The sequence below is a fragment of the Astyanax mexicanus genome, unplaced genomic scaffold (genome assembly GCF_023375975.1).
Source record: "Astyanax mexicanus isolate ESR-SI-001 unplaced genomic scaffold, AstMex3_surface scaffold_39, whole genome shotgun sequence".
Lineage (NCBI taxonomy): Eukaryota > Metazoa > Chordata > Actinopteri > Characiformes > Acestrorhamphidae > Astyanax > Astyanax mexicanus.
This window is the reverse complement of record NW_026040049.1, coordinates 1,385,756-1,406,035: the sequence shown is the minus strand read 5'-3', so window position 1 is coordinate 1,406,035 and position 20,280 is coordinate 1,385,756. Positions and strand designations below refer to the sequence as shown.

At 47.6% G+C, this 20,280-nt stretch overlaps 41 non-coding genes across 41 annotated transcripts; 6 read left to right on the top strand and 35 right to left on the bottom strand.

Moving 5' to 3' along the window:
- Positions 1-224: 224 nt before the first annotated feature.
- Positions 225-297, bottom strand: trnav-uac (transfer RNA valine (anticodon UAC)). Its single transcript has one exon. It is a non-coding gene; the product is annotated as a tRNA-Val (tRNA).
- Positions 298-417: 120 nt separating this feature from the next.
- Positions 418-489, top strand: trnag-ucc (transfer RNA glycine (anticodon UCC)). Its single transcript has one exon. It is a non-coding gene; the product is annotated as a tRNA-Gly (tRNA).
- Positions 490-568: 79 nt separating this feature from the next.
- On the bottom strand, positions 569-640 carry trnad-guc (transfer RNA aspartic acid (anticodon GUC)). Its single transcript has one exon. It is a non-coding gene; the product is annotated as a tRNA-Asp (tRNA).
- Positions 641-1,661: 1,021 nt separating this feature from the next.
- On the top strand, positions 1,662-1,733 carry trnag-ucc (transfer RNA glycine (anticodon UCC)). Its single transcript has one exon. It is a non-coding gene; the product is annotated as a tRNA-Gly (tRNA).
- Positions 1,734-1,812: 79 nt separating this feature from the next.
- On the bottom strand, positions 1,813-1,884 carry trnad-guc (transfer RNA aspartic acid (anticodon GUC)). The gene has a single exon. It is a non-coding gene; the product is annotated as a tRNA-Asp (tRNA).
- An 828-nt stretch (positions 1,885-2,712) lies between these two features.
- On the bottom strand, positions 2,713-2,785 carry trnav-uac (transfer RNA valine (anticodon UAC)). The gene has a single exon. It is a non-coding gene; the product is annotated as a tRNA-Val (tRNA).
- A 271-nt stretch (positions 2,786-3,056) lies between these two features.
- trnad-guc (transfer RNA aspartic acid (anticodon GUC)) lies at positions 3,057-3,128 on the bottom strand. The gene has a single exon. It is a non-coding gene; the product is annotated as a tRNA-Asp (tRNA).
- Positions 3,129-3,629: 501 nt separating this feature from the next.
- trnai-aau (transfer RNA isoleucine (anticodon AAU)) lies at positions 3,630-3,703 on the bottom strand. The gene has a single exon. It is a non-coding gene; the product is annotated as a tRNA-Ile (tRNA).
- A 253-nt stretch (positions 3,704-3,956) lies between these two features.
- Positions 3,957-4,029, bottom strand: trnav-uac (transfer RNA valine (anticodon UAC)). Its single transcript has one exon. It is a non-coding gene; the product is annotated as a tRNA-Val (tRNA).
- Positions 4,030-4,300: 271 nt separating this feature from the next.
- trnad-guc (transfer RNA aspartic acid (anticodon GUC)) lies at positions 4,301-4,372 on the bottom strand. Its single transcript has one exon. It is a non-coding gene; the product is annotated as a tRNA-Asp (tRNA).
- Positions 4,373-4,873: 501 nt separating this feature from the next.
- Positions 4,874-4,947, bottom strand: trnai-aau (transfer RNA isoleucine (anticodon AAU)). The gene has a single exon. It is a non-coding gene; the product is annotated as a tRNA-Ile (tRNA).
- A 446-nt stretch (positions 4,948-5,393) lies between these two features.
- On the top strand, positions 5,394-5,465 carry trnag-ucc (transfer RNA glycine (anticodon UCC)). The gene has a single exon. It is a non-coding gene; the product is annotated as a tRNA-Gly (tRNA).
- A 79-nt stretch (positions 5,466-5,544) lies between these two features.
- On the bottom strand, positions 5,545-5,616 carry trnad-guc (transfer RNA aspartic acid (anticodon GUC)). The gene has a single exon. It is a non-coding gene; the product is annotated as a tRNA-Asp (tRNA).
- Positions 5,617-6,444: 828 nt separating this feature from the next.
- trnav-uac (transfer RNA valine (anticodon UAC)) lies at positions 6,445-6,517 on the bottom strand. The gene has a single exon. It is a non-coding gene; the product is annotated as a tRNA-Val (tRNA).
- A 271-nt stretch (positions 6,518-6,788) lies between these two features.
- trnad-guc (transfer RNA aspartic acid (anticodon GUC)) lies at positions 6,789-6,860 on the bottom strand. The gene has a single exon. It is a non-coding gene; the product is annotated as a tRNA-Asp (tRNA).
- An 828-nt stretch (positions 6,861-7,688) lies between these two features.
- On the bottom strand, positions 7,689-7,761 carry trnav-uac (transfer RNA valine (anticodon UAC)). Its single transcript has one exon. It is a non-coding gene; the product is annotated as a tRNA-Val (tRNA).
- Positions 7,762-8,032: 271 nt separating this feature from the next.
- trnad-guc (transfer RNA aspartic acid (anticodon GUC)) lies at positions 8,033-8,104 on the bottom strand. Its single transcript has one exon. It is a non-coding gene; the product is annotated as a tRNA-Asp (tRNA).
- Positions 8,105-8,605: 501 nt separating this feature from the next.
- On the bottom strand, positions 8,606-8,679 carry trnai-aau (transfer RNA isoleucine (anticodon AAU)). Its single transcript has one exon. It is a non-coding gene; the product is annotated as a tRNA-Ile (tRNA).
- Positions 8,680-9,125: 446 nt separating this feature from the next.
- On the top strand, positions 9,126-9,197 carry trnag-ucc (transfer RNA glycine (anticodon UCC)). The gene has a single exon. It is a non-coding gene; the product is annotated as a tRNA-Gly (tRNA).
- Positions 9,198-9,276: 79 nt separating this feature from the next.
- On the bottom strand, positions 9,277-9,348 carry trnad-guc (transfer RNA aspartic acid (anticodon GUC)). The gene has a single exon. It is a non-coding gene; the product is annotated as a tRNA-Asp (tRNA).
- Positions 9,349-9,800: 452 nt separating this feature from the next.
- trnad-guc (transfer RNA aspartic acid (anticodon GUC)) lies at positions 9,801-9,872 on the bottom strand. The gene has a single exon. It is a non-coding gene; the product is annotated as a tRNA-Asp (tRNA).
- Positions 9,873-10,373: 501 nt separating this feature from the next.
- trnai-aau (transfer RNA isoleucine (anticodon AAU)) lies at positions 10,374-10,447 on the bottom strand. Its single transcript has one exon. It is a non-coding gene; the product is annotated as a tRNA-Ile (tRNA).
- A 597-nt stretch (positions 10,448-11,044) lies between these two features.
- trnad-guc (transfer RNA aspartic acid (anticodon GUC)) lies at positions 11,045-11,116 on the bottom strand. The gene has a single exon. It is a non-coding gene; the product is annotated as a tRNA-Asp (tRNA).
- An 828-nt stretch (positions 11,117-11,944) lies between these two features.
- trnav-uac (transfer RNA valine (anticodon UAC)) lies at positions 11,945-12,017 on the bottom strand. The gene has a single exon. It is a non-coding gene; the product is annotated as a tRNA-Val (tRNA).
- Positions 12,018-12,288: 271 nt separating this feature from the next.
- On the bottom strand, positions 12,289-12,360 carry trnad-guc (transfer RNA aspartic acid (anticodon GUC)). Its single transcript has one exon. It is a non-coding gene; the product is annotated as a tRNA-Asp (tRNA).
- Positions 12,361-12,861: 501 nt separating this feature from the next.
- trnai-aau (transfer RNA isoleucine (anticodon AAU)) lies at positions 12,862-12,935 on the bottom strand. The gene has a single exon. It is a non-coding gene; the product is annotated as a tRNA-Ile (tRNA).
- A 446-nt stretch (positions 12,936-13,381) lies between these two features.
- trnag-ucc (transfer RNA glycine (anticodon UCC)) lies at positions 13,382-13,453 on the top strand. Its single transcript has one exon. It is a non-coding gene; the product is annotated as a tRNA-Gly (tRNA).
- A 79-nt stretch (positions 13,454-13,532) lies between these two features.
- On the bottom strand, positions 13,533-13,604 carry trnad-guc (transfer RNA aspartic acid (anticodon GUC)). The gene has a single exon. It is a non-coding gene; the product is annotated as a tRNA-Asp (tRNA).
- A 501-nt stretch (positions 13,605-14,105) lies between these two features.
- Positions 14,106-14,179, bottom strand: trnai-aau (transfer RNA isoleucine (anticodon AAU)). The gene has a single exon. It is a non-coding gene; the product is annotated as a tRNA-Ile (tRNA).
- A 446-nt stretch (positions 14,180-14,625) lies between these two features.
- On the top strand, positions 14,626-14,697 carry trnag-ucc (transfer RNA glycine (anticodon UCC)). Its single transcript has one exon. It is a non-coding gene; the product is annotated as a tRNA-Gly (tRNA).
- Positions 14,698-14,776: 79 nt separating this feature from the next.
- Positions 14,777-14,848, bottom strand: trnad-guc (transfer RNA aspartic acid (anticodon GUC)). The gene has a single exon. It is a non-coding gene; the product is annotated as a tRNA-Asp (tRNA).
- A 501-nt stretch (positions 14,849-15,349) lies between these two features.
- trnai-aau (transfer RNA isoleucine (anticodon AAU)) lies at positions 15,350-15,423 on the bottom strand. The gene has a single exon. It is a non-coding gene; the product is annotated as a tRNA-Ile (tRNA).
- Positions 15,424-15,676: 253 nt separating this feature from the next.
- On the bottom strand, positions 15,677-15,749 carry trnav-uac (transfer RNA valine (anticodon UAC)). Its single transcript has one exon. It is a non-coding gene; the product is annotated as a tRNA-Val (tRNA).
- Positions 15,750-16,020: 271 nt separating this feature from the next.
- trnad-guc (transfer RNA aspartic acid (anticodon GUC)) lies at positions 16,021-16,092 on the bottom strand. Its single transcript has one exon. It is a non-coding gene; the product is annotated as a tRNA-Asp (tRNA).
- A 501-nt stretch (positions 16,093-16,593) lies between these two features.
- On the bottom strand, positions 16,594-16,667 carry trnai-aau (transfer RNA isoleucine (anticodon AAU)). The gene has a single exon. It is a non-coding gene; the product is annotated as a tRNA-Ile (tRNA).
- Positions 16,668-17,264: 597 nt separating this feature from the next.
- Positions 17,265-17,336, bottom strand: trnad-guc (transfer RNA aspartic acid (anticodon GUC)). The gene has a single exon. It is a non-coding gene; the product is annotated as a tRNA-Asp (tRNA).
- Positions 17,337-17,837: 501 nt separating this feature from the next.
- trnai-aau (transfer RNA isoleucine (anticodon AAU)) lies at positions 17,838-17,911 on the bottom strand. The gene has a single exon. It is a non-coding gene; the product is annotated as a tRNA-Ile (tRNA).
- Positions 17,912-18,508: 597 nt separating this feature from the next.
- trnad-guc (transfer RNA aspartic acid (anticodon GUC)) lies at positions 18,509-18,580 on the bottom strand. The gene has a single exon. It is a non-coding gene; the product is annotated as a tRNA-Asp (tRNA).
- Positions 18,581-19,081: 501 nt separating this feature from the next.
- On the bottom strand, positions 19,082-19,155 carry trnai-aau (transfer RNA isoleucine (anticodon AAU)). Its single transcript has one exon. It is a non-coding gene; the product is annotated as a tRNA-Ile (tRNA).
- Positions 19,156-19,408: 253 nt separating this feature from the next.
- On the bottom strand, positions 19,409-19,481 carry trnav-uac (transfer RNA valine (anticodon UAC)). The gene has a single exon. It is a non-coding gene; the product is annotated as a tRNA-Val (tRNA).
- A 271-nt stretch (positions 19,482-19,752) lies between these two features.
- Positions 19,753-19,824, bottom strand: trnad-guc (transfer RNA aspartic acid (anticodon GUC)). Its single transcript has one exon. It is a non-coding gene; the product is annotated as a tRNA-Asp (tRNA).
- Positions 19,825-20,280: the final 456 nt, after the last annotated feature.

Below are 20,280 nucleotides of genomic sequence, written 5' to 3'. Positions count from 1 at the left end.
GACGGATGAATGTCCACCAGGTGTAATTGTTTTATTCTGTTTTTTTCCACATCCGAAGCCAAGCGCAGAAGGCACAACAACAGCACGGGGATGGCATGATTGCTTCCTGTGCTCGCAATTGTCTTAATAAGGCCTAACACAAAATATAGATTGTTCCCATCTACTAATGAGGTGTGATGACAGGCTTGCCCATAGTGTCAGACAAAAGACAAGAACTAAAGGCATGTTTCTGCCTGGTTTCGAACCAGGGACCTTTCGCGTGTAAGGCGAACGTGATGACCACTACACTACAGAAACCACAATTTTCCACCAAGCGTGCATGTGTCCCGCAGTTGAAATGACAGAGTTTGGTCATCTTTCCCAGGGGAAAATTTACACTGAGGGTCTTTCAGCAAAACAATGGTGTGCTTGTTTGTGGCGTTGGTGGTATAGTGGTGAGCATAGCTGCCTTCCAAGCAGTTGACCCGGGTTCGATTCCCGGCCAACGCATTGCCTTTAGCGCGTCGTACCTCGCTGCTCCAAAATCTTTTCAGGTTTTTCGGCCGTAGGTTCAGAAAAAACATACTCTCTCCCCGTCGGGGAATCGAACCCCGGTCTTCCGCGTGACAGGCGGAGATACTGTCCACTATACTAACGAGGAAGCTGTGTGCAGCTGAATCTCTACAACATGCAACAGGTAATACTGGCCCCTTCTCAATCTTCACAGAAGGTGTGTGTGTTCTTGTGCCTTTTTCATTAGGGAATGCATGGTGAGTGAGCTTGTCAGTGATGTGAAGTCCCAGAAACCCGAAACTGTGCATAGTTCTCCCTGTGCTACTGCTGAAGTGAGTCACCTCTGATCAACATGCTTCAGCCTTCTAAATGTTATGCTGTTGTCATGAGAGGCTAACAGCTCCTGTTTCTTCAAGGGGAATTAGCTCAAATGGTAGAGCGCTCGCTTAGCATGCGAGAGGTAGCGGGATCGATGCCCGCATTCTCCAACGAAGGTTTTGACTGTGTGAATGCCACTGAGAACAGCTTTAAAAACTATAAGTTTGAGTGTATAACTTCAGTGTACGTTATTTACCTGATTCACCATTTGCCTCTGCTTGACAGATGACCGTCTGAAAGCATGATATAGCAAAACAAAGAGAGGAACTTTTGGCCCGTACGGGGATCAAACCCGCGACCTTGGCGTTATTAGCACCACGCTCTAACCAACTGAGCTAACCGGCCCACAGTTGATAGCGGAACCCTTCAGGCATGACGGATGAATGTCCACCAGGTGTAATTGTTTTATTCTGTTTTTTTCCACATCCGAAGGCAAGCGCAGAAGGCACAACAACAGCACGGGGATGGCATGATTGCTTCCTGTGCTCGCAATTGTCTTAATAAGGCCTAACACAAAATATAGATTGTTCCCATCTACTAATGAGGTGTGATGACAGGCTTGCCCATAGTGTCAGACAAAAGACAAGAACTAAAGGCATGTTTCTGCCTGGTTTCGAACCAGGGACCTTTCGCGTGTAAGGCGAACGTGATGACCACTCCACTACAGAAACCACAATTTTCCACCAAGCGTGCATGTGTCCCGCAGTGGAAATGACAGAGTTTGGTCATCTTTCCCAGGGGAAAATTTGCACTGAGGGTCTTTCAGCAAAACAATGGTGTGCTTGTTTGTGGCGTTGGTGGTATAGTGGTGAGCATAGCTGCCTTCCAAGCAGTTGACCCGGGTTCGATTCCCGGCCAACGCATTGCCTTTAGCGCGTCGCACCTCGCTGCTCCAAAACCTTTTCAGGTTTTTCGGCCGTAGGTTCAGAAAAAACATACTCTCTCCCCGTCGGGGAATCGAACCCCGGTCTTCCGCGTGACAGGCGGAGATACTGTCCACTATACTAACGAGGAAGCTGTGTGCAGCTGAATCTCTGCAACATGCAACAGGTAATACTGGCCCCTTCTCAATCTTCACAGAAGGTGTGTGTGTTCTTGTGCCTTTTTCATTAGGGAATGCATGGTGAGTGAGCTTGTCAGTGATGTGAAGTCCCAGAAACCTGAAACTGTGCATAGTTCTCCCTGTGCTACTGCTGAAGTGAGTCACCTCTGAGCAACATGCTTCATCCTTCTAAATGTTATGCTGTTGTCATGAGAGGCTAACAGCTCCTGCTTCTTTAAGGGGAATTAGCTCAAATGGTAGAGCGCTCGCTTAGCATGCGAGAGGTAGCGGGATCGATGCCCGCATTCTCCAATGAAGGTTTTGACTGTGTGAATGCCACTGAGAACAGCTTTAAAAACTATAAGTTTGAGTGTATAACTTCAGTGTACGTTATTTACCTGATTCACCATTTGACTCTGCTTGACAGATGACCGTCTGAAAGCATGATATAGCAAAACAAAGAGAAGAATTTTTGGCCCGTACGGGGATCGAACCCACGACCTTGGCGTTATTAGCACCACGCTCTAACCAACTGAGCTAACCGGCCCACAGTTGATAGCAGAACCCTTCAGGCATGACGGATGAATGTCCATCAGGTGTAATTGTTTTATTCTGTTTTTTTCCACATCCGAAGCCAAGCGCAGAAGGCACAACAACAACACGGGGATGGCATGATTGCTTCCTGTGCTCGCAATTGTCTTAATAAGGCCTAACACAAAATATAGATTGTTCCCATCTACTAATGAGGTGTGATGACAGGCTTGCCCATAGTGTCAGACAAAAGACAAGAACTAAAGGCATGTTTCTGCCTGGTTTCGAACCAGGGACCTTTCGCGTGTAAGGCGAACGTGATGACCACTACACTACAGAAACCACAATTTTCCACCAAGCGTGCATGTGTCCCGCAGTGGAAATGACAGAGTTTTGTCATCTTTCCCAGGGGAAAATTTGCACTGAGGGTCTTTCAGCAAAACAATGGTGTGCTTTTTTGTGGCATTGGTGGTATAGTGGTGAGCATAGCTGCCTTCCAAGCAGTTGACCCGGGTTCGATTCCCGGCCAACGCATTGTCTTTAGCACGTCGCACCTTGCTGCTCCAAAACCCTTTCAGGTTTTTCGGCCGTAGGTTCAGAAAAAACATATTCTCTCCCCGTCGGGGAATCGAACCCCGGTCTTCCGCGTGACAGGCGGAGATACTGTCCACTATACTAACGAGGAAGCTGTGTGCAGCTGAATCTCTGCAACATGCAACAGGTCATACTGGCCCCTTCTCAATCTTCACAGAAGGTGTGTGTGTTCTTGTGCCTTTTTCATTAGGGAATGCATGGTGAGTGAGCTTGTCAGTGATGTGAAGTCCCAGAAACCTGAAACTGTGCATAGTTCTCCCTGTGCTACTGCTGAAGTGAGTCACCTCTGATCAACATGCTTCAGCCTTCTAAATGTTATGCTGTTGTCATGAGAGGCTAACAGCTCCTGTTTCTTCAAGGGGAATTAGCTCAAATGGTAGAGCGCTCGCTTAGCATGCGAGAGGTAGCGGGATTGATGCCCGCATTCTCCAACGAAGGTTTTGACTGTGTGAATGCCACTGAGAACAGCTTTAAAAACTATAAGTGTGAGTGTATAACTTCAGTGTACGTTATTTACCTGATTCACCATTTGCCTCTGCTTGACAGATGACCGTCTGAAAGCATGATATAGCAAAACAAAGAGAAGAATTTTTGGCCCGTACGGGGATCGAACCCGCGACCTTGGCGTTATTAGCACCACGCTCTAACCAACTGAGCTAACCGGCCCACAGTTGAAAGCGGAACCCTTCAGGCATGACGGATGAATGTCCACCAGGTGTAATTGTTTTATTCTGTTTTTTTCCACATCCGAAGCCAAGCGCAGAAGGCACAACAACAGCACGGGGATGGCATGATTGCTTCCTGTGCTCGCAATTGTCTTAACAAGGCCTAACACAAAATATAGATTGTTCCCATCTACTAATGAGGTGTGATGACAGGCTTGCCCATAGTGTCAGACAAAAGACAAGAACTAAAGGCATGTTTCTGCCTGGTTTCGAACCAGGGACCTTTCGCGTGTAAGGCGAACGTGATGACCACTACACTACAGAAACCACAATTTTCCACCAAGCGTGCATGTGTCCCGCAGTGGAAATGACAGAGTTTTGTCATCTTTCCCAGGGGAAAATTTGAACTGAGGGTCTTTCAGCAAAACAATGGTGTGCTTGTTTGTGGCGTTGGTGGTATAGTGGTGAGCATATCTGCCTTCCAAGCAGTTGACCCGGGTTCGATTCCCGGCCAATGCATTGCCTTTAGCGCGTCGCACCTTGCTGATCCAAAACCTTTTCAGGTTTTTCGGCCGTAGGTTCAGAAAAAACATACTCTCTCCCCGTCGGGGAATCGAACCCCGGTCTTCCGCGTGACAGGCGGAGATACTGTCCACTATACTAACGAGGAAGCTGTGTGCAGCTGAATCTCTGCAACATGCAACAGGTAATACTGGCCCCTTCTCAATCTTCACAGAAGGTGTGTGTGTTCTTGTGCCTTTTTCATTAGGGAATGCATGGTGAGTGAGCTTGTCAGTGATGTGAAGTCCCAGAAACCCGAAACTGTGCATAGTTCTCCCTGTGCTACTGCTGAAGTGAGTCACCTCTGATCAACATGCTTCAGCCTTCTAAATGTTATGCTGTTGTCATGAGAGGCTAACAGCTCCTGTTTCTTCAAGGGGTATTAGCTCAAATGGTAGAGCGCTCGCTTAGCATGCGAGAGGTAGCGGGATCGATGCCCGCATTCTCCAACGAAGGTTTTGACTGTGTGAATGCCACTGAGAACAGCTTTAAAAACTATAAGTTTGAGTGTATAACTTCAGTGTACGTTATTTACCTGATTCACCATTTGCCTCTGCTTGACAGATGACCGTCTGAAAGCATGATATAGCAAAACAAAGAGAGGAACTTTTGGCCCGTACGGGGATCGAACCCGCGACCTTGGCGTTATTAGCACCACGCTCTAACCAACTGAGCTAACCGGCCCACAGTTGATAGCGGAACCCTTCAGGCATGACGGATGAATGTCCACCAGGTGTAATTGTTTTATTCTGTTTTTTTCCACATCCGAAGGCAAGCGCAGAAGGCACAACAACAGCACGGGGATGGCATGATTGCTTCCTGTGCTCGCAATTGTCTTAATAAGGCCTAACACAAAATATAGATTGTTCCCATCTACTAATGAGGTGTGATGACAGGCTTGCCCATAGTGTCAGACAAAAGACAAGAACTAAAGGCATGTTTCTGCCTGGTTTCGAACCAGGGACCTTTCGCGTGTAAGGCGAACGTGATGACCACTCCACTACAGAAACCACAATTTTCCACCAAGCGTGCATGTGTCCCGCAGTGGAAATGACAGAGTTTGGTCATCTTTCCCAGGGGAAAATTTGCACTGAGGGTCTTTCAGCAAAACAATGGTGTGCTTGTTTGTGGCGTTGGTGGTATAGTGGTGAGCATAGCTGCCTTCCAAGCAGTTGACCCGGGTTCGATTCCCGGCCAACGCATTGCCTTTAGCGCGTCGCACCTCGCTGCTCCAAAACCTTTTCAGGTTTTTCGGCCGTAGGTTCAGAAAAAACATACTCTCTCCCCGTCGGGGAATCGAACCCCGGTCTTCCGCGTGACAGGCGGAGATACTGTCCACTATACTAACGAGGAAGCTGTGTGCAGCTGAATCTCTGCAACATGCAACAGGTAATACTGGCCCCTTCTCAATCTTCACAGAAGGTGTGTGTGTTCTTGTGCCTTTTTCATTAGGGAATGCATGGTGAGTGAGCTTGTCAGTGATGTGAAGTCCCAGAAACCTGAAACTGTGCATAGTTCTCCCTGTGCTACTGCTGAAGTGAGTCACCTCTGATCAACATGCTTCAGCCTTCTAAATGTTATGCTGTTGTCATGAGAGGCTAACAGCTGCTGTTTCTTCAAGGGGAATTAGCTCAAATGGTAGAGCGCTCGCTTAGCATTCGAGAGGTAGCGGGATCGATGCCCGCATTCTCCAACGAAGGTTTTGACTGTGTGAATGCCACTGAGAACAGCTTTAAAAACTATAAGTTTGAGTGTATAACTTCAGTGTACGTTATTTACCTGATTCACCATTTGCCTCTGCTTGACAGATGACCGTCTGAAAGCATGATATAGCAAAACAAAGAGAAGAACTTTTGGCCCGTACGGGGATCGAACCCGCGACCTTGGCGTTATTAGCACCACGCTCTAACCAACTGAGCTAACCTGCCCACAGTTGATAGCGGAACCCTTCAGGCATGACGGATGAATGTCCACAAGGTGTAATTGTTTTATTCTGTTTTTTTCCACATCCGAAGCCAAGCGCAGAAGGCACAACAACAGCACAGGGATGGCATGATTGCTTCCTGTGCTCGCAATTGTCTTAATAAGGCCTAACACAAAATATAGATTGTTCCCATCTACTAATGAGGTGTGATCACAGGCTTGCCCATAGTGTCAGACAAAAGACAAGAACTAAAGGCATGTTTCTGCCTGGTTTCGAACCAGGGACCTTTCGCGTGTAAGGCGAACGTGATGACCACTACACTACAGAAACCACAATTTTCCACCAAGCGTGCATGTGTCCCGCAGTGGAAATGACAGAGTTTGGTCATCTTTCCCAAGGGAAAATTTACACTGAGGGTCTTTCAGCAAAACAATGGTGTGCTTGTTTGTGGCGTTGCTGGTATAGTGGTGAGCATAGCTGCCTTCCAAGCAGTTGACCCGGGTTCGATTCCCGGCCAACGCATTGCCTTTAGCGCGTCGCACCTCGCTGCTCCAAAACCTTTTCAGGTTTTTCGGCCGTAGGTTCAGAAAAAACATACTCTCTCCCCGTCGGGGAATCGAACCCCGGTCTTCCGCGTGACAGGCGGAGATACTGTCCACTATACTAACGAGGAAGCTGTGTGCAGCTGAATCTCTGCAACATGCAACAGGTAATACTGGCCCCTTCTCAATCTTCACAGAAGGTGTGTGTGTTCTTGTGCCTTTTTCATTAGGGAATGCATGGTGAGTGAGCTTGTCAGTGATGTGAAGTCCCAGAAACCTGAAACTGTGCATAGTTCTCCCTGTGCTACTGCTGAAGTGAGTCACCTCTGATCAACATGCTTCAGCCTTCTAAATGTTATGCTGTTGTCATGAGAGGCTAACAGCTGCTGTTTCTTCAAGGGGAATTAGCTCAAATGGTAGAGCGCTCGCTTAGCATTCGAGAGGTAGCGGGATCGATGCCCGCATTCTCCAACGAAGGTTTTGACTGTGTGAATGCCACTGAGAACAGCTTTAAAAACTATAAGTTTGAGTGTATAACTTCAGTGTACGTTATTTACCTGATTCACCATTTGCCTCTGCTTGACAGATGACCGTCTGAAAGCATGATATAGCAAAACAAAGAGAAGAACTTTTGGCCCGTACGGGGATCGAACCCGCGACCTTGGCGTTATTAGCACCACGCTCTAACCAACTGAGCTAACCTGCCCACAGTTGATAGCGGAACCCTTCAGGCATGACGGATGAATGTCCACAAGGTGTAATTGTTTTATTCTGTTTTTTTCCACATCCGAAGCCAAGCGCAGAAGGCACAACAACAGCACAGGGATGGCATGATTGCTTCCTGTGCTCGCAATTGTCTTAATAAGGCCTAACACAAAATATAGATTGTTCCCATCTACTAATGAGGTGTGATCACAGGCTTGCCCATAGTGTCAGACAAAAGACAAGAACTAAAGGCATGTTTCTGCCTGGTTTCGAACCAGGGACCTTTCGCGTGTAAGGCGAACGTGATGACCACTACACTACAGAAACCACAATTTTCCACCAAGCGTGCATGTGTCCCGCAGTGGAAATGACAGAGTTTGGTCATCTTTCCCAAGGGAAAATTTACACTGAGGGTCTTTCAGCAAAACAATGGTGTGCTTGTTTGTGGCGTTGCTGGTATAGTGGTGAGCATAGCTGCCTTCCAAGCAGTTGACCCGGGTTCGATTCCCGGCCAATGCATTGCCTTTAGCGCGTCGCACCTTGCTGATCCAAAACCTTTTCAGGTTTTTCGGCCGTAGGTTCAGAAAAAACATATTCTCTCCCCGTCGGGGAATCGAACCCCGGTCTTCCGCGTGACAGGCGGAGATACTGTCCACTATACTAACGAGGAAGCTGTGTGCAGCTGAATCTCTGCAACATGCAACAGGTAATACTGGCCCCTTCTCAATCTTCACAGAAGGTGTGTGTGTTCTTGTGCCTTTTTCATTAGGGAATGCATGGTGAGTGAGCTTGTCAGTGATGTGAAGTCCCAGAAACCTGAAACTGTGCATAGTTCTCCCTGTGCTACTGCTGAAGTGAGTCACCTCTGATCAACATGCTTCAGCCTTCTAAATGTTATGCTGTTGTCATGAGAGGCTAACAGCTCCTGTTTCTTCAAGGGGAATTAGCTCAAATGGTAGAGCGCTCGCTTAGCATGCGAGAGGTAGCGGGATCGACGCCCGCATTCTCCAACGAAGGTTTTGACTGTGTGAATGCCACTTAGAACAGCTTTAAAAACTATAAGTTTGAGTGTATAACTTCAGTGTACGTTATTTACCTGATTCACCATTTGCCTCTGCTTGACAGATGACCGTCTGAAAGCATGATATAGCAAAACAAAGAGAAGAACTTTTGGCCCGTACGGGGATCGAACCCGCGACCTTGGCGTTATTAGCACCACGCTCTAACCAACTGAGCTAACCGGCCCACAGTTGATAGCGGAACCCTTCAGGCATGACGGATGAATGTCCACAAGGTGTAATTGTTTTATTCAGTTTTTTTCCACATCCGAAGCCAAGCGCAGAAGGCACAACAACAGCACGGGGATGGCATGATTGCTTCCTGTGCTCGCAATTGTCTTAATAAGGCCTAACACAAAATATAGATTGTTCCCATCTACTAATGAGGTGTGATGACAGGCGTGCCCATAGTGTCAGACAAAAGACAAGAACTAAAGGCATGTTTCTGCCTGGTTTCGAACCAGGGACCTTTCGCGTGTAAGGCGAATGTGATGACCACTACACTACAGAAACCACAATTTTCCACCAAGCGTGCATGTGTCCCGCAGTGGAAATGACAGAGTTTGGTCATCTTTCCCAGGGGAAAATTTGCACTGAGGGTCTTTCAGCAAAACAATGGTGTGCTTGTTTGTGGCGTTGGTGGTATAGTGGTGAGCATAGCTGCCTTCCAAGCAGTTGACCCGGGTTCGATTCCCGGCCAACGCATTGCATTTAGCACGTCGCACCTCGCTGCTCCAAAACCTTTTCAGGTTTTTCGGCCGTAGGTTCAGAAAAAGCATATTCTCTCCCCGTCGGGGAATCGAACCCCGGTCTTCCGCGTGACAGGCGGAGATACTGTCCACTATACTAACGAGGAAGCTGTGTGCAGCTGAATCTCTGCAGCATGCAACAGGTAATACTGGCCCCTTCTCAATCTTCACAGAAGGTGTGTGTGTTCTTGTGCCTTTTTCATTAGGGAATGCATGGTGAGTGAGCTTGTCAGTGATGTGAAGTCCCAGAAACCTAAAACTGTGCATAGTTCTCCCTGTGCTACTGCTGAAGTGAGTCACCTCTGATCAACATGCTTCAGCCTTCTAAATGTTATGCTGTTGTCATGAGAGGCTAACAGCTCCTGTTTCTTCAAGGGGAATTAGCTCAAATGGTAGAGCTTGTTTGTGGCGTTGGTGGTATAGTGGTGAGCATAGCTGCCTTCCAAGCAGTTGACCCGGGTTCGATTCCCGGCCAATGCATTGCCTTTAGCGCGTCGCACCTTGCTGATCCAAAACCTTTTCAGGTTTTTCGGCCGTAGGTTCAGAAAAAACATACTCTCTCCCCGTCGGGGAATCGAACCCCGGTCTTCCGCGTGACAGGCGGAGATACTGTCCACTATACTAACGAGGAAGCTGTGTGCAGCTGAATCTCTGCAACATGCAACAGGTAATACTGGCCCCTTCTCAATCTTCACAGAAGGTGTGTGTGTTCTTGTGCCTTTTTCATTAGGGAATGCATGGTGAGTGAGCTTGTCAGTGATGTGAAGTCCCAGAAACCTAAAACTGTGCATAGTTCTCCCTGTGCTACTGCTGAAGTGAGTCACCTCTGATCAACATGCTTCAGCCTTCTAAATGTTATGCTGTTGTCATGAGAGGCTAACAGCTCCTGTTTCTTCAAGGGGAATTAGCTCAAATGGTAGAGCGCTCGCTTAGCATGCGAGAGGTAGCGGGATCGATGCCCGCATTCTCCAACGAAGGTTTTGACTGTGTGAATGCCACTGAGAACAGCTTTAAAAACTATAAGTTTGAGTGTATAACTTCAGTGTACGTTATTTACCTGATTCACCATTTGCCTCTGCTTGACAGATGACCGTCTGAAAGCATGATATAGCAAAACAAAGAGAAGAACTTTTGGCCCGTACGGGGATCGAACCCGCGACCTTGGCGTTATTAGCACCACGCTCTAACCAACTGAGCTAACCGGCCCACAGTTGAAAGCTGAACCCTTCAGGCATGACGGATGAATGTCCACCAGGTGTAATTGTTTTATTCTGTTTTTTTCCACATCCGAAGCCAAGCGCAGAAGGCACAACAACAGCACGGGGATGGCATGATTGCTTCCTGTGCTCGCAATTGTCTTAATAAGGCCTAACACAAAATATAGATTGTTCCCATCTACTAATGAGGTGTGATGACAGGCTTGCCCATAGTGTCAGACAAAAGACAAGAACTAAAGGCATGTTTCTGCCTGGTTTCGAACCAGGGACCTTTCGCGTGTAAGGCGAACGTGATGACCACTACACTACAGAAAGCACAATTTTCCACCAAGCGTGCATGTGTCCCGCAGTGGAAATGACAGAGTTTGGTCATCTTTCCCAGGGGAAAATTTGCACTGAGGGTCTTTCAGCAAAACAATGGTGTGCTTGTTTGTGGTGTTGGTGGTATAGTGGTGAGCATAGCTGCCTTCCAAGCAGTTGACCCGGGTTCGATTCCCGACCAACGCATTGCCTTTAGCGCGTCGCACCTTGCTGATCCAAAACCTTTTCAGGTTTTTCGGCTGTAGGTTCAGAAAAAACATATTCTCTCCCCGTCGGGGAATCGAACCCCGGTCTTCCGCGTGACAGGCGGAGATACTGTCCACTATACTAACGAGGAAGCTGTGTGCAGCTGAATCTCTGCAACATGCAACAGGTAATACTGGGCCCTTCTCAATCTTCACAGAAGGTGTGTGTGTTCTTGTGCATTTTTCATTAGGGAATGCATGGTGAGTGAGCTTGTCAGTGATGTGAAGTCCCAGAAACCTGAAACTGTGCATAGTTCTCCCTGTGCTACTGCTGAAGTGAGTCACCTCTGATCAACATGCTTCAGCCTTCTAAATGTTATGCTGTTGTCATGAGAGGCTAACAGCTCCTGTTTCTTCAAGGGGAATTAGCTCAAATGGTAGAGCGCTCGCTTAGCATGCGAGAGGTAGCGGGATCGATGCCCGCATTCTCCAACGAAGGTTTTGACTGTGTGAATGCCACTGAGAACAGCTTTAAAAACTATAAGTTTGAGTGTATAACTTCAGTGTACGTTATTTACCTGATTCACCATTTGCCTCTGCTTGACAGATGACCGTCTGAAAGCATGATATAGCAAAACAAAGAGAAGAACTTTTGGCCCGTACGGGGATCGAACCCGCGACCTTGGCGTTATTAGCACCACACTCTAACCAACTGAGCTAACCGGCCCACAGTTGAAAGCTGAACCCTTCAGGCATGACGGATGAATGTCCACCAGGTGTAATTGTTTTATTCTGTTTTTTTCCACATCCGAAGCCAAGCGCAGAAGGCACAACAACAGCACGGGGATGGCATGATTGCTTCCTGTGCTCGCAATTGTCTTAATAAGGCCTAACACAAAATATAGATTGTTCCCATCTACTAATGAGGTGTGATGACAGGCTTGCCCATAGTGTCAGACAAAAGACAAGAACTAAAGGCATGTTTCTGCCTGGTTTCGAACCAGGGACCTTTCGCGTGTAAGGCGAACGTGATGACCACTACACTACAGAAACCACAATTTTCCACCAAGCGTGCATGTGTCCCGCAGTGGAAATGACAGAGTTTGGTCATCTTTCCCAGGGGAAAATTTGCACTGAGGGTCTTTCAGCAAAACAATGGTGTGCTTGTTTGTGGTGTTGGTGGTATAGTGGTGAGCATAGCTGCCTTCCAAGCAGTTGACCCGGGTTCGATTCCCGGCCAACGCATTGCCTTTAGCGCGTCGCACCTCGCTGCTCCAAAACCTTTTCAGGTTTTTCGGCCGTAGGTTCAGAAAAAACATACTCTCTCCCCGTCGGGGAATCGAACCCCGGTCTTCCGCGTGACAGGCGGAGATACTGTCCACTATACTAACGAGGAAGCTGTGTGCAGCTGAATCTCTGCAACATGCAACAGGTAATACTGGCCCCTTCTCAATCTTCACAGAAGGTGTGTGTGTTCTTGTGCCTTTTTCATTAGGGAATGCATGGTGAGTGAGCTTGTCAGTGATGTGAAGTCCCAGAAACCTGAAACTGTGCATAGTTCTCCCTGTGCTACTGCTGAAGTGAGTCACCTCTGATCAACATGCTTCAGCCTTCTAAATGTTATGCTGTTGTCATGAGAGGCTAACAGCTCCTGTTTCTTCAAGGGGAATTAGCTCAAATGGTAGAGCGCTCGCTTAGCATGCGAGAGGTAGCGGGATCGATGCCCGCATTCTCCAACGAAGGTTTTGACTGTGTGAATGCCACTTAGAACAGCTTTAAAAACTATAAGTTTGAGTGTATAACTTCAGTGTACGTTATTTACCTGATTCACCATTTGCCTCTGCTTGACAGATGACCGTCTGAAAGCATGATATAGCAAAACAAAGAGAAGAACTTTTGGCCCGTACGGGGATCGAACCCGCGACCTTGGCGTTATTAGCACCACGCTCTAACCAACTGAGCTAACCGGCCCACAGTTGATAGCGGAACCCTTCAGGCATGACGGATGAATGTCCACAAGGTGTAATTGTTTTATTCTGTTTTTTTCCACATCCGAAGCCAAGCACAGAAGGCACAACAACAGCACGGGGATGGCATGATTGCTTCCTGTGCTCGCAATTGTCTTAATAAGGCCTAACACAAAATATAGATTGTTCCCATCTACTAATGAGGTGTGATGACAGGCTTGCCCATAGTGTCAGACAAAAGACAAGAACTAAAGGCATGTTTCTGCCTGGTTTCGAACCAGGGACCTTTCACGTGTAAGGCGAATGTGATGACCACTACACTACAGAAACCACAATTTTCCACCAAGCGTGCATGTGTCCCGCAGTGGAAATGACAGAGTTTGGTCATCTTTCCCAGGGGAAAATTTGCACTGAGGGTCTTTCAGCAAAACAATGGTGTGCTTGTTTGTGGCGTTGGTGGTATAGTGGTGAGCATAGCTGCCTTCCAAGCAGTTGACCCGGGTTCGATTCCCGGCCAACGCATTGCATTTAGCACGTCGCACCTTGCTGCTCCAAAACCTTTTCAGGTTTTTCGGCCGTAGGTTCAGAAAAAACATATTCTCTCCCCGTCGGGGAATCGAACCCCGGTCTTCCGCGTGACAGGCGGAGATACTGTCCACTATACTAACGAGGAAGCTGTGTGCAGCTGAATCTCTGCAACATGCAACAGGTAATACTGGCCCCTTCTCAATCTTCACAGAAGGTGTGTGTGTTCTTGTGCCTTTTTCATTAGGGAATGCATGGTGAGTGAGCTTGTCAGTGATGTGAAGTCCCAGAAACCTGAAACTGTGCATAGTTCTCCCTGTGCTACTGCTGAAGTGAGTCACCTCTGATCAACATGCTTCAGCCTTCTAAATGTTATGCTGTTGTCATGAGAGGCTAACAGCTCCTGTTTCTTCAAGGGGAATCAGCTCAAATGGTAGAGCGCTCGCTTAGCATGCGAGAGGTAGCGGGATCGATCCCCGCATTCTCCAACGAAGGTTTTGACTGTGTGAATGCCACTGAGAACAGCTTTAAAAACTATAAGTTTGAGTGTATAACTTCAGTGTACGTTATTTACCTGATTCACCATTTGCCTCTGCTTGACAGATGACCGTCTGAAAGCATGATATAGCAAAACAAAGAGAAGAATTTTTGGCCCGTACGGGGATCGAACCCGCGACCTTGGCGTTATTAGCACCACGCTCTAACCAACTGAGCTAACCGGCCCACAGTTGAAAGCTGAACCCTTCAGGCATGACGGATGAATGTCCACCAGGTGTAATTGTTTTATTCTGTTTTTTTCCACATCCGAAGCCAAGCGCAGAAGGCAGAACAACAGCACGGGGATGGCATGATTGCTTCCTGTGCTCGCAATTGTCTTAATAAGGCCTAACACAAAATATAGATTGTTCCCATCTACTAATGAGGTGTGATGACAGGCGTGCCCATAGTGTCAGACAAAAGACAAGAACTAAAGGCATGTTTCTGCCTGGTTTCGAACCAGGTACCTTTCGCGTGTAAGGCGAACGTGATGACCACTACACTACAGAAACCACAATTTTCCACCAAGCGTGCATGTGTCCCGCAGTGGAAATGACAGAGTTTGGTCATCTTTCCCAGGGGAAAATTTACACTGAGGGTCTTTCAGCAAAACAATGGTGTGCTTGTTTGTGGCGTTGGTGGTATAGTGGTGAGCATAGCTGCCTTCCAAGCAGTTGACCCGGGTTCGATTCCCGGCCAACGCATTGCCTTTAGCGCGTCGTACCTCGCTGCTCCAAAATCTTTTCAGGTTTTTCGGCCGTAGGTTCAGAAAAATCATACTCTCTCCCCGTCGGGGAATCGAACCCCGGTCTTCCGCGTGACAGGCGGAGATACTGTCCACTATACTAACGAGGAAGCTGTGTGCAGCTGGATCTCTACAACATGCAACAGGTAATACTAGCCCCTTCTCAATCTTCACAGAAGGTGTGTGTGTTCTTGTGCCTTTTTCATTAGGGAATGCATGGTGAGTGAGCTTGTCAGTGATGTGAAGTCCCAGAAACCCGAAACTGTGCATAGTTCTCCCTGTGCTACTGCTGAAGTGAGTCACCTCTGATCAACATGCTTCAGCCTTCTAAATGTTATGCTGTTGTCATGAGAGGCTAACAGCTCCTGTTTCTTCAAGGGGAATTAGCTCAAATGGTAGAGCGCTCGCTTAGCATGCGAGAGGTAGCGGGATCGATGCCCGCATTCTCCAACGAAGGTTTTGACTGTGTGAATGCCACTGAGAACAGCTTTAAAAACTATAAGTTTGAGTGTATAACTTCAGTGTACGTTATTTACCTGATTCACCATTTGCCTCTGCTTGACAGATGACCGTCTGAAAGCATGATATAGCAAAACAAAGAGAAGAACTTTTGGCCCGTACGGGGATCGAACCCGCGACCTTGGCGTTATTAGCACCACGCTCTAACCAACTGAGCTAACCGGCCCACAGTTGATAACGGAACCCTTCAGGCATGACGGATGAAGGTCCACAAGGTGTAATTGTTTTATTCTGTTTTTTTCCACATCCGAAGGCAAGCGCAGAAGGCACAACAACAGCACGGGGATGGCATGATTGCTTCCTGTGCTCGCAATTGTCTTAATAAGGCCTAACACAAAATATAGATTGTTCCCATCTACTAATGAGGTGTGATGACAGGCTTGCCCATAGTGTCAGACAAAAGATAAGAACTAAAGGCATGTTTCTGCCTGGTTTCGAACCAGGGACCTTTCGCGTGTAAGGCGAACGTGATGACCACTACACTACAGAAACCACAATTTTCCACCAAGCGTGCATGTGTCCTGCAGTGGAAATGACAGAGTTTGGTAATCTCTCCCAGGGGAAAATTTACACTGAGGGTCTTTCAGCAAAACAATGGTGTGCTTGTTTGTGGTGTTGGTGGTATAGTGGTGAGCATAGCTGCCTTCCGAGCAGTTGACCCGGGTTCGATTCCCGGCCAACGCATTGTCTTTAGCACGTCGCACCTTGCTGCTCCAAAACCCTTTCAGGTTTTTCGGCCGTAGGTTCAGAAAAAACATATTCTCTCCCCGTCGGGGAATCGAACCCCGGTCTTCCGCGTGACAGGCGGAGATACTGTCCACTATACTAACGAGGAAGCTGTGTGCAGCTGAATCTCTGCAACATGCAACAGGTCATACTGGCCCCTTCTCAATCTTCACAGAAGGTGTGTGTGTTCTTGTGCCTTTTTCATTAGGGAATGCATGGTGAGTGAGCTTGTCAGTGATGTGAAGTCCCAGAAACCTGAAACTGTGCATAGTTCTCCCTGTGCTACTGCTGAAGTGAGTCACCTCTGATCAACATGCTTCAGCCTTCTAAATGTTATGCTGTTGTCATGAGAGGCTAACAGCTCCTGTTTCTTCAAGGGGAATTAGCTCAAATGGTAGAGCGCTCGCTTAGCATGCGAGAGGTAGCGGGATCGATGCCCGCATTCTCCAACGAAGGTTTTGACTGTGTGAATGCCACTGAGAACAGCTTTAAAAACTATAAGTGTGAGTGTATAACTTCAGTGTACGTTATTTACCTGATTCACCATTTGCCTCTGCTTGACAGATGACCGTCTGAAAGCATGATATAGCAAAACAAAGAGAAGAATTTTTGGCCCGTACGGGGATCGAACCCGCGACCTTGGCGTTATTAGCACCACGCTCTAACCAACTGAGCTAACCGGCCCACAGTTGAAAGCGGAACCCTTCAGGCATGACGGATGAATGTCCACCAGGTGTAATTGTTTTATTCTGTTTTTTTCCACATCCGAAGCCAAGCGCAGAAGGCACAACAACAGCACGGGGATGGCATGATTGCTTCCTGTGCTCGCAATTGTCTTAACAAGGCCTAACACAAAATATAGATTGTTCCCATCTACTAATGAGGTGTGATGACAGGCTTGCCCATAGTGTCAGACAAAAGACAAGAACTAAAGGCATGTTTCTGCCTGGTTTCGAACCAGGGACCTTTCGCGTGTAAGGCGAACGTGCTGACCACTACACTACAGAAACCACAATTTTCCACCAAGCGTGCATGTGTCCCGCAGTGGAAATGACAGAGTTTGGTCATCTTTCCCAAGGGAAAATTTACACTGAGGGTCTTTCAGCAAAACAATGGTGTGCTTGTTTGTGGCGTTGGTGGTATAGTGGTGAGCATAGCTGCCTTCCAAGCAGTTGACCCGGGTTCGATTCCCGGCCAATGCATTGCCTTTAGCGCGTCGCACCTTGCTGATCCAAAACCTTTTCAGGTTTTTCGGCCGTAGGTTCAGAAAAAACATACTCTCTCCCCGTCGGGGAATCGAACCCCGGTCTTCCGCGTGACAGGCGGAGATACTGTCCACTATACTAACGAGGAAGCTGTGTGCAGCTGAATCTCTGCAACATGCAACAGGTAATACTGGCCCCTTCTCAATCTTCACAGAAGGTGTGTGTGTTCTTGTGCCTTTTTCATTAGGGAATGCATGGTGAGTGAGCTTGTCAGTGATGTGAAGTCCCAGAAACCTAAAACTGTGCATAGTTCTCCCTGTGCTACTGCTGAAGTGAGTCACCTCTGATCAACATGCTTCAGCCTTCTAAATGTTATGCTGTTGTCATGAGAGGCTAACAGCTCCTGTTTCTTCAAGGGGAATTAGCTCAAATGGTAGAGCGCTCGCTTAGCATGCGAGAGGTAGCGGGATCGATGCCCGCATTCTCCAACGAAGGTTTTGACTGTGTGAATGCCACTGAGAACAGCTTTAAAAACTATAAGTTTGAGTGTATAACTTCAGTGTACGTTATTTACCTGATTCACCATTTGCCTCTGCTTGACAGATGACCGTCTGAAAGCATGATATAGCAAAACAAAGAGAAGAACTTTTGGCCCGTACGGGGATCGAACCCGCGACCTTGGCGTTATTAGCACCACGCTCTAACCAACTGAGCTAACCGGCCCACAGTTGAAAGCTGAACCCTTCAGGCATGACGGATGAATGTCCACCAGGTGTAATTGTTTTATTCTGTTTTTTTCCACATCCGAAGCCAAGCGCAGAAGGCACAACAACAGCACGGGGATGGCATGATTGCTTCCTGTGCTCGCAATTGTCTTAATAAGGCCTAACACAAAATATAGATTGTTCCCATCTACTAATGAGGTGTGATGACAGGCTTGCCCATAGTGTCAGACAAAAGACAAGAACTAAAGGCATGTTTCTGCCTGGTTTCGAACCAGGGACCTTTCGCGTGTAAGGCGAACGTGATGACCACTACACTACAGAAAGCACAATTTTCCACCAAGCGTGCATGTGTCCCGCAGTGGAAATGACAGAGTTTGGTCATCTTTCCCAGGGGAAAATTTACACTGAGGGTCTTTCAGCAAAACAATGGTGTGCTTGTTTGTGGTGTTGGTGGTATAGTGGTGAGCATAGCTGCCTTCCAAGCAGTTGACCCGGGTTCGATTCCCGACCAACGCATTGCCTTTAGCGCGTCGCACCTTGCTGATCCAAAACCTTTTCAGGTTTTTCGGCTGTAGGTTCAGAAAAAACATATTCTCTCCCCGTCGGGGAATCGAACCCCGGTCTTCCGCGTGACAGGCGGAGATACTGTCCACTATACTAACGAGGAAGCTGTGTGCAGCTGAATCTCTGCAACATGCAACAGGTAATACTGGGCCCTTCTCAATCTTCACAGAAGGTGTGTGTGTTCTTGTGCATTTTTCATTAGGGAATGCATGGTGAGTGAGCTTGTCAGTGATGTGAAGTCCCAGAAACCTGAAACTGTGCATAGTTCTCCCTGTGCTACTGCTGAAGTGAGTCACCTCTGAGCAACATGCTTCAGCCTTCTAAATGTTATGCTGTTGTCATGAGAGGCTAACAGCTCCTGTTTCTTCAAGGGGAATTAGCTCAAATGGTAGAGCGCTCGCTTAGCATGCGAGAGGTAGCGGGATCGATGCCCGCATTCTCCAACGAAGGTTTTGACTGTGTGAATGCCACTGAGAACAGCTTTAAAAACTATAAGTTTGAGTGTATAACTTCAGTGTACGTTATTTACCTGATTCACCATTTGCCTCTGCTTGACAGATGACCGTCTGAAAGCATGATATAGCAAAACAAAGAGAAGAACTTTTGGCCCGTACGGGGATCGAACCCGCGACCTTGGCGTTATTAGCACCACGCTCTAACCAACTGAGCTAACCGGCCCACAGTTGAAAGCTGAACCCTTCAGGCATGACGGATGAATGTCCACCAGGTGTAATTGTTTTATTCTGTTTTTTTCCACATCCGAAGCCAAGCGCAGAAGGCACAACAACAGCACGGGGATGGCATGATTGCTTCCTGTGCTCGCAATTGTCTTAATAAGGCCTAACACAAAATATAGATTGTTCCCATCTACTAATGAGGTGTGATGACAGGCTTGCCCATAGTGTCAGACAAAAGACAAGAACTAAAGGCATGTTTCTGCCTGGTTTCGAACCAGGGACCTTTCGCGTGTAAGGCGAACGTGATGACCACTACACTACAGAAACCACAATTTTCCACCAAGCGTGCATGTGTCCCGCAGCGGAAATGACAGAGTTTGGTCATCTTTCCCAGGGGAAAATTTGCACTGAGGGTCTTTCAGCAAAACAATGGTGTGCTTGTTTGTGGTGTTGGTGGTATAGTGGTGAGCATAGCTGCCTTCCAAGCAGTTGACCCGGGTTCGATTCCCGGCCAACGCATTGCCTTTAGCGCGTCGCACATCGCTGCTCCAAAACCTTTTCAGGTTTTTCGGCCGTAGGTTCAGAAAAAACATACTCTCTCCCCGTCGGGGAATCGAACCCCGGTCTTCCGCGTGACAGGCGGAGATACTGTCCACTATACTAACGAGGAAGCTGTGTGCAGCTGAATCTCTGCAACATGCAACAGGTAATACTGGCCCCTTCTCAATCTTCACAGAAGGTGTGTGTGTTCTTGTGCCTTTTTCATTAGGGAATGCATGGTGAGTGAGCTTGTCAGTGATGTGAAGTCCCAGAAACCTGAAACTGTGCATAGTTCTCCCTGTGCTACTGCTGAAGTGAGTCACCTCTGATCAACATGCTTCAGCCTTCTAAATGTTATGCTGTTGTCATGAGAGGCTAACAGCTCCTGTTTCTTCAAGGGGAATTAGCTCAAATGGTAGAGCGCTCGCTTAGCATGCGAGAGGTAGCGGGATCGACGCCCGCATTCTCCAACGAAGGTTTTGACTGTGTGAATGCCACTTAGAACAGCTTTAAAAACTATAAGTTTGAGTGTATAACTTCAGTGTACGTTATTTACCTGATTCACCATTTGCCTCTGCTTGACAGA